Genomic DNA, 8,024 nt, shown 5'->3' with positions numbered 1-8,024 from the left:
GGTGCGGCAAACGGCCTAGTCCGTCCCTCGCTATTGGTCGTCTGGGAGCACATGTTAACCCATTGTAGCCGCTGATTGGAGGGCGAGTTATCGGCCCGCCCCGCAGAAATGGCTGGATTTATATTTCAGTGTTGAAACTTAAAGCCTATTAAAACGAAGGGTACGCACCTGAAACCTGTCGCAAATGTTTATTTTTAATCAGCTTTACTCACAGCTACACTGCAGTGTAATTTTATTAAAATATATGCTGCAAATGTCATGTAACTCACTTCAGTCCCAGCTTATATATTTTGGGAGCAGCACTGTATCACTTGCTACTCTTGACCTCCCAGGATTGTGCCATTGGATGCTTCACTGATCATGGTTAATGATGGTTTGTGGTAATATTCATTCATAACTTCCTCTGAGTGTGCTTGAAAAACAGTGGCACAAAAAAAACCCATACTGAAAATGGTGCATGTTTTTAGAACAGTAGTGGAAGTTTGTGATCATGTTGTGATTTGATTACATAATTTAAACATGCATTTGCTCATTCTCAGAACTCATTCAAGTGCACCAAATATATTAAGTAGTGATGATCTCTTGTAGGCTAAACATGAGGTAAGTAGAGGAGTTCGCTAAGGTTACTCTTGATTCTTTGCATCCAACAAAACTGTTGGTGCAATCAGCAAACTTGCAGTCATATTGATTTGATGATGATACCATGGAGGCCACTGACAGGGAGTGGGGTTAACAACAGTCATTGTAGGGTATATCTGTCGACAATCGGACACATTGGAAAGCTGGCAGCCAGGGGGCGCAGTTAACTCATTTGGGATAACTGCAGCAGGCTGTTTTTTCTATACAGTCTATGGCAGTAGATGTGAGGGCAATGGTTCATGTAAACATATTGACATATTCACTATTTGCCACTAGATGGTACTGCTTTGTCAGACTTCAGGCAGACACCTGCTGCAGAGCAATACTGGTTTGCAGCGCTGGTAGGGCATAACATTAGAGTGTTCAAGGTATTCAGAAACATTTCTAAATGAGATTTGAAATTGACACTGTGCTGTTGTGTGGCACAGATGACTGTTTCTATTACTGCGGTCCAGTGTAAAATTAAAAGAACACAAACATATATAATCTAGCACCACATACTTACTGTAGCCTTGCTGCCTCAGGCAAACATATCAGCTGCCTTAGTTGTTTTGGTGTTCATAACTAGGCGTTGAATTCAGAGAAGTACCTAGGCTTTGTAAAACAAATACCATGCGTTTCATTGTGCATGGCTTATTAGAAAAGGAAAATAAGAACAAAAAGTAAATACAGAGGAGAGACCAGCTAAATAAGGAGCCCAAAAAACTCCTTTCCTCTTTCACTTCTGCACGCCTGTGATAAAATCACACATGAATTCAGCATTCAAGGGTCCAATTTCCCACAGACTGCTTACCAGATGACTAAAAAAGTCACAAGAAAAGCTCACTTCTCTGCCATATGTTGTTATTATTATCATCATTTTTATTTCAGCACCATGAAGTGTACCAGTCACGCTCTTCAACTGCTCTTGTACTGATATTATAGATCACATGGTTACGTTTTTTACGGCTTAATTTCTTTAGAATTGCACTACTTAGCATTTGAATGTAAGAACAAGCCCAGCAAAACATTCTGAGTTTGCTAGGCTTACTTTCAATGCAAATGGACCACTGGCAGAGCTGGCTTCTGACTCTTGTGGCGTTAATCCTGTCCCGTACCAGTTGACACACACACACACACGCACTCTCCTCTTTACTGATCTCAGACCAGCACTGGCCCTTCCACTGTTGGGAATAATTGCGGTCTGCCTTGTAGCATGGATACACCGACGAGGGACTCTAAATATATCCAACCAGTGTGTCTGAAGGGCTTGGGCATGAAGATCATATACTTACACTGGAAAGCTACACCTTGCTCTATTAATTTTTCTGCTCTATTGTGTGCCAGTGTGTGTAAGTATATGTGCATCTACTTAGTGCTCTGACACTCACTCTCTTGCTTTTTTCATTTCATGCAATCATTTGATATTCCTATCAACAGCAACAGGAAAATAAGATTCTTTAATCCATATATCGGTCTTTTTTTAACACTAACAAACATAAGTTTGGACGTCTATTTAAACAAGGTGAGGCAGACAAGCTCAGAAAGACCTAGAAAAACAAGCATTAGTAAATCTAATATGATGTAAAATGCAGGTCTTTTAAGTGATAGCAAATCACTCGAGCTGCAGCATTACATTTAAGTTAGCATACATTCCTCCTCCTGGGTCACCTGTTTTCTCTTAGAAGCACATGTCACAGAGTGAGTGAAGATAAACCCAGCTGCTTTTCGTATTCATTTCAGGGCAGCACTGGCCGTCCCCTTTTAACTACAGCCAGCCTTCAGCTCAAAGCTCTCAAATCACCGGGGGCTGATATGAAAATAAACAATTTGTAGTTGAGCAGAAGATGCCTGGAAGCGCTGGCATGTTTAAGGGTACAGCCTAACCAACGACTTGCAATAAAGGACATTAGAGGCTTACTGCAGCTCAGCTGGGCAGGTAAAGTTCTTGGCATTTGTTGCTCAGTGAACCCACAAAGTAGTCACAGAGGTGTACTGTGATACTGTTCTATCTTGTAGCAGCAGCAATCTGTCGTTGACTCAAAGATGGTATTGTTTTCAGCTTGCGGTGCCATGGAAAGCCCCACTCCCTCCTTCTCTGTCCTGCACAACAAGACAAGGGTCAGTCTGTCTTTCCCTCTCCAGTGTGTTTTCAAGTCACTTCTCCTTCAGGAAAATATTGTGTAACCTTTGAACGTTGGCAGTGATCTTTTGAACCCAGTGGTCCCACCTACAGATGGATTATTCACAAGGATGTTAACAAAAATAAAGACAATACGTGAAAAGCAGTGCAAGACTGTGAAACTTTAAAATAATATCCACAGATATAATTAGTTACATACATCAGTTAGACGCGGCTGCTGAGCCAGGTCAGTCTCTGTTAAAGTATAATGAAATATCATTAAAATATACAAATCAGTCACCTATTACTGTATAGTAAACATCCGGACTATGATCTTCCTTTGGGAGGTGCCTATTATGGTTTAAAGCTGAAAAAGAACAAATGAAACATTCATAAAAGGATAATAAAAGTGCAGCTGTGATTATTTGTTTGTGGATGACATTTGGAAACATGAGCACAATACTACACATAATATTTTGATTTTGTATTTTTATGGAGGGCTGATTTACATAAACCTAAGTAAACAAGTACCTCAATGTTACTTTTCATGACTGAGTTCGAGTAGGTCTGCTAGCTCTATCTATCTATGCATTTAAAAGTAGGGAGCTGGAACTGAAGTGACAATGCACACTGCATAAATATCAATCAAAACATATTAAAATATAATAAATAAGAAGATATTTTAGTATTTTTGAGTTGTTTATCTTTTGTTATTGTGTGTCTGCATGTGTATATATGTGGGAATGTGAGTTTTTGTAATGTGTTTTACATGCCCAGGAACTGCACAAGGAAATTACCTGGCAGCTAAACGTGATACACTACATCTTTTCCTTTTATGTAATTAATGTATTTTGGTTCCTGAAAGAAATAAATGAACAGAAACAGAAACAACATTCCAGATCTCCTATTTAACATATCCTGAGTAACCCATCTAATACATAATTTTATTTATTTATTTATGTTATAAATTAAATTAAAGTTTTTACTAGCAGTATAAAATATTGTTAATACAATATCCGAGTATGTGCAGTAAATGTAAGGTGCGATAGGATTTATTTAAAAAGTGTATTTAATTTTTTTAAGTACAGTATTTCAAAATGATAGTCTTTTCAGTCTAGACAGGTCGCCTGGAAGAAAAGAAAAAAGAAAAGAGGAGCCTGTCTGAATGTGGCTGTGCGCTCTCTGGAGATACCTTGTCTTCTCGCCGCCTCCCTGTGCACCCTCCCCCTGTCTGCTGATATCTCAGCCCGGAGAGTTTTGAATCCACTCTGTGGCCTCAGTCGCCGCCATGCTGAGCTGAGAGAGAGAGCGTCAAGTCAAACTTTGTCACGCTGCCTCAACCCTCATCTCCGTACGCACCGGGAAACGTCCCACAGTGAGTACCTTTAAGTTCAGTGAAATGTTTAACCTGCGGCTATCTGCTCGGTGAAAGTAGCATCTGTGTTTTTTGTCCCCCTCTCTAAAACGCGGAGTGATTCAGGGCTGTAGCCTCGCGGCTCCGTACTCGTGCGTGCCGTCGCAGACTTCAAGCTCAGCTGCACTTGTTGCGCTGTAGCTGAAACCCCAACAGAGACAAAGGGAGGTGTGGAAAATGCATCGTTTTAGTGTTTTACTTCTAAGCCATTTTTTAAAACTCCAGCTTTCGGCTTTTACATTACTCTCTCTCGACGTTTCAGAGCAGAAAATAAGATGTTAGCAGCGGGCGGCTCTGGAGTCCATGCTGTCTTTTAATCGCAAAAACCCTCCTCTGTACTTCATTATCTCTTGTCCCCCAGCTCACACGCATTTTTTTTAAAAGTATTAAACTGTTATTTTAAAATGCCAGTCTGGCACCTTAGAGGTCAGTCGAGGGTTTTCTACCCTTGGCATGCATAAATCAAGAGTGCGCTTTCACTGCAGCAACAAAAGCCCTTTATTGACAGCGCTGAAGCACACAGCCACGTAACCACAGTTTATATGAAGAGCACCCAAATGTCACCGAGTGAAATAAAGACCTGCAGCATGCACTCTGAGGCCTCTTGGGGGAGTTTTAGGAGTTCTCCAAGTTTCAGGGCATGTTGTACTACCAAGACTGGGGAGGGTCGGCAGTGACCTGCGCATGGGTTTCATCAGGAGAGCGTTTTCACCTGCATGCATGTCTAATCTTAGGTGGTGAGCAGGCTGCACTGAATAATAGGTTATGCTTTTTGTCTTCCTCCTCTCCACATTTGCCCTCTGACCTGGCAGTCCTGCATTTCTCTGTGACTGTTTTTGGTTCTTTGGTGATCCTCCCACGCCTGCTCTTGACCTTCTGTAAGCATGGAGGGAAGGATAGGGACAGGTGGCCTCTCAGACTCAAGTTCTTCTCCTGATGCCAGATGAAAGGACTGAAGGAAAACTAAAGAGGAACTTTAAAAAAATAATAATTGTTGTAATTATTGCCTTAATTATAAGTTAATCTTCCATTTTATGGGCTGGAGGAAAAAGTGTCTGTTCTGAAAACACCATGAAGAGTAGAAAATATGCATGCATGACAAGGTAGAACTAGACAATTTCAACATTTTGGCTCAAAAAAATAATAATTTTTTTTTATCTTAGTCTCAACTTACTTTTTTATGTCTAAAAGAATCTATAGGTAACGCAGCAATTGTTAGCTGCAGACTTTAGTACAACAGAAGTTGTTATAAATTGCAGTATTTGTCTTACCTCAATACGTTAATGACTGAATGCCGATCATTTGAGTTATAAACCAGCCCTATGATATTACAATGATTATATACAAGGTTGGTTTACATTGCATAAGCGCTGAAGAATTTTGGAAAGTGCCAGCATCTTGTTTTCACAGCTTTGTTAGTGACTTTACCAGCCCCGCCTCTCTCTTCTCATCGTCCAGCATCGCAGCCTTCCCTGGCGGCTTCAATATGTAATTCTTCTGCCTCGTCGATTTTCATTCCAGAGGTCCTCGGAGGGTCACATTAGGCACGGGGGGCAGACACCCGGATCTTGTCAATATGATGGGCTAGCTGGCACCAAAGCACGCCAGAATCATGTCAGGCAGGGCCTTCAGGGGGGGTTCACAGAACTAGCCAGAACAGGATATTGCTGTGTGATCATTCACCAGCAGTAGACAAATCATTAAACCACTGGCTGCCTGCTGCTGAGCGGGTCAGACATTTCTGTCTGTCACTCTGACTTTCCCTTGGATTAGAGGTTTTAGTTGTGCTTTTTTTTTTTTTTTTTTTTTTTAAGGTTGCCAGTGTTTCTTTCTGGGTTTGGAACATCTGCTGGAAAGAAAGGTTAATGTTGCAGAGTTAGTGTTTAGTCTAAAAGCAGTCTGGTTACAGTCATTTAAAAAAAACAACTCTTGTTTATCTCCCCGTACCAGATTAGGATGAGTGATTAGGTCATGTCTCTCTAATTGAAAGCACAGGATTCGCATGTGCTAAGTGAAATCACACAGGACACCGTTGCTTGTTAATGCTAACTGCACACAAACACGCAAACCTATCTTTAGAGTCCTTTAGGAAAGGCAATAATCAATTTAGAGCTGGTTGGGAAATCGGACATTGAGTCAGGAAGCGCTTGGCTGAATGAAAGTTTTGTTTTAAATCTGAACTTTCTGCAGAAATGTCACTTGTTATGGATGTCAGGCCTTATTTAGTTGGATGCCCTGTTTGGGTTTTCAGAACGAGCTCTCGCTGTTTTGCAGAGGAATTTGACAAAAAGTATTGAAATTGGTCCTTGCTGGAGCAGGTCCAGCATTTTTGTATAGGAAGCTTGCAGTAAGCACAAACACAGAGACAGACACACACTGTGTTTGTGTTCACATGCAAACACAACTATTCAGCCACCTTAAAGACAACACTTTTAGACGTGCCACCTTCCTTGGCATACCTGCACTGTATTTAGTATGAATTGAATAAAGTCTTAATGGCTTTTAAGGTGGCCTGAGCAATTAAGCCTTTATTATTTTTCCTTTCACTTGTCTACCAGCTCTTCTCCCTAAAAAGGCACAAAAGAATACCTGCAATTGATCTGGGCAGTGGCACCTTCCCCCTCCTGCTTTGGGAGGTTGGGGGAGTCACCGTAAAAAGGTGTTTTGTCTTTGATGCATAATCCTCATTGTTCTCCCCATCTCATTAACAATACAGTTTTCTTAAGGCAGACGAGAGCGTAAACATGATTCTTCCTTCTTTAAAGCTCAGTCCACACCTGCGTGGCGTTTGGCGTTCATACGTCGCCATTCAAGGAAATATGGGGGACGTGTGTGATGTATGGCTCATTGTTTTGGTCTTGCTGGAGTTAAAGGCTAGGGGTCAGTGGCCAGCTTGTGCTCCTCTGATGTTGAGGTGTGCTCGATGAAATGGACATCTGTGGCGGCCTCCCCCCCTCTTCCTTTGGAAACACCCAACCCCCCCTTCGTGGCACACCCTAGTATCCCTCAGGCTGGAATAATTTCCTTCTGGCTGCAGAGTAGCATCTGGTTCCACATCAGCAGCAGACAGTGGCATGTGTAGGCACTTTTATGTCTGCATGCATGGTACTGGCCATGCATAATGCCCTGCTGCATTCCAGAGATCGTGTCACCATTGAATGGTGGTTTTGAGTCAGCGTAGGCGAAGGCAAACACTGGGTGTGAAACTGTGTTCTGTGTCTTTTGTTAAGCACGTTCTGAGAAAATATTCCAATAATAGTCCACACCCTTCAGGGTTTGGCTGCTGTAATGGTTTTCATTCGCCGCTATTGAAGATTGCAAGAGAGTCTAGTTGCAAGTTAGAAAGTGTGACAACCGTAATCGCGATAATGAAACTGTATACAGGAAAGCTGTGAAGATTCCCAAGGTGCTGGCCCCCGCAGCTATGACTGATAATGCTGAGAGAGCAGGAAGCTTAGTGATCCGGCGCTGTCATGCTATCGACAGCTTGTTTGATGTTTTGAAAAGGTTCCCAGCGTTGTGTTCCTGAGAGCAGGGAGCTGGGAGGTAATGGAGTTGGGAGACGACGCCTACATACAGTACATTCTGTCACTGCGGAGAATATCACGGTGTGACACAGCTGACAAGAGGAGGGCATCTTTCATCTGAGATAAAGTAGTCGTTCTTTTGTCAAATGCTCAGCTGGGTTTGTTTAAAGAGGATAGTTTTTCTTTTGTCAGCCTGACGTCACTCAACGTTTGATAGTTCACTGACTGGATAAACAGGAAGAAGTCCCAGCTCCTCTTATTTATGTCCCCAGGATGCAAACTGTCTTCGCTGTTAACCTACGTGTGGAGTTTTTGTCGCCCGGGGCTGAATAAAGGAGTGCAC

General features: G+C 42.1%; 1 protein-coding gene and 1 long non-coding RNA gene across 3 annotated transcripts in view; one reads left to right on the top strand and one right to left on the bottom strand.

Moving 5' to 3' along the window:
- Positions 1–2,781: 2,781 nt before the first annotated feature.
- Positions 2,782–4,015, bottom strand: LOC309711319. Its single transcript, XR_014277933.1, has 3 exons — positions 3,933–4,015; positions 3,042–3,107; positions 2,782–2,848 (listed from the first exon to the last, which is right to left on the bottom strand). It is a non-coding gene; the product is annotated as an uncharacterized lncRNA (long non-coding RNA).
- sema4d (sema domain, immunoglobulin domain (Ig), transmembrane domain (TM) and short cytoplasmic domain, (semaphorin) 4D) overlaps positions 3,962–8,024 on the top strand; it is a 41,465-nt gene continuing 37,402 nt past the window's right edge. Inside the window, exon 1 of one of the 2 annotated variants that reach the window (XM_082541564.1) lies at positions 3,962–4,115. The gene's annotated coding sequence lies outside the window, so the exon portion shown is untranslated. The remainder of the gene's footprint in view (positions 4,116–8,024) is intronic. The other variant, XM_082541561.1, reaches the window with a different exon arrangement.

This window comes from Aulonocara stuartgranti (genome assembly GCF_965226115.1).
Source record: "Aulonocara stuartgranti genome assembly, chromosome: 7".
NCBI lineage: Eukaryota > Metazoa > Chordata > Actinopteri > Cichliformes > Cichlidae > Aulonocara > Aulonocara stuartgranti.
This window is presented reverse-complemented; position numbering and strand designations above follow the sequence as displayed.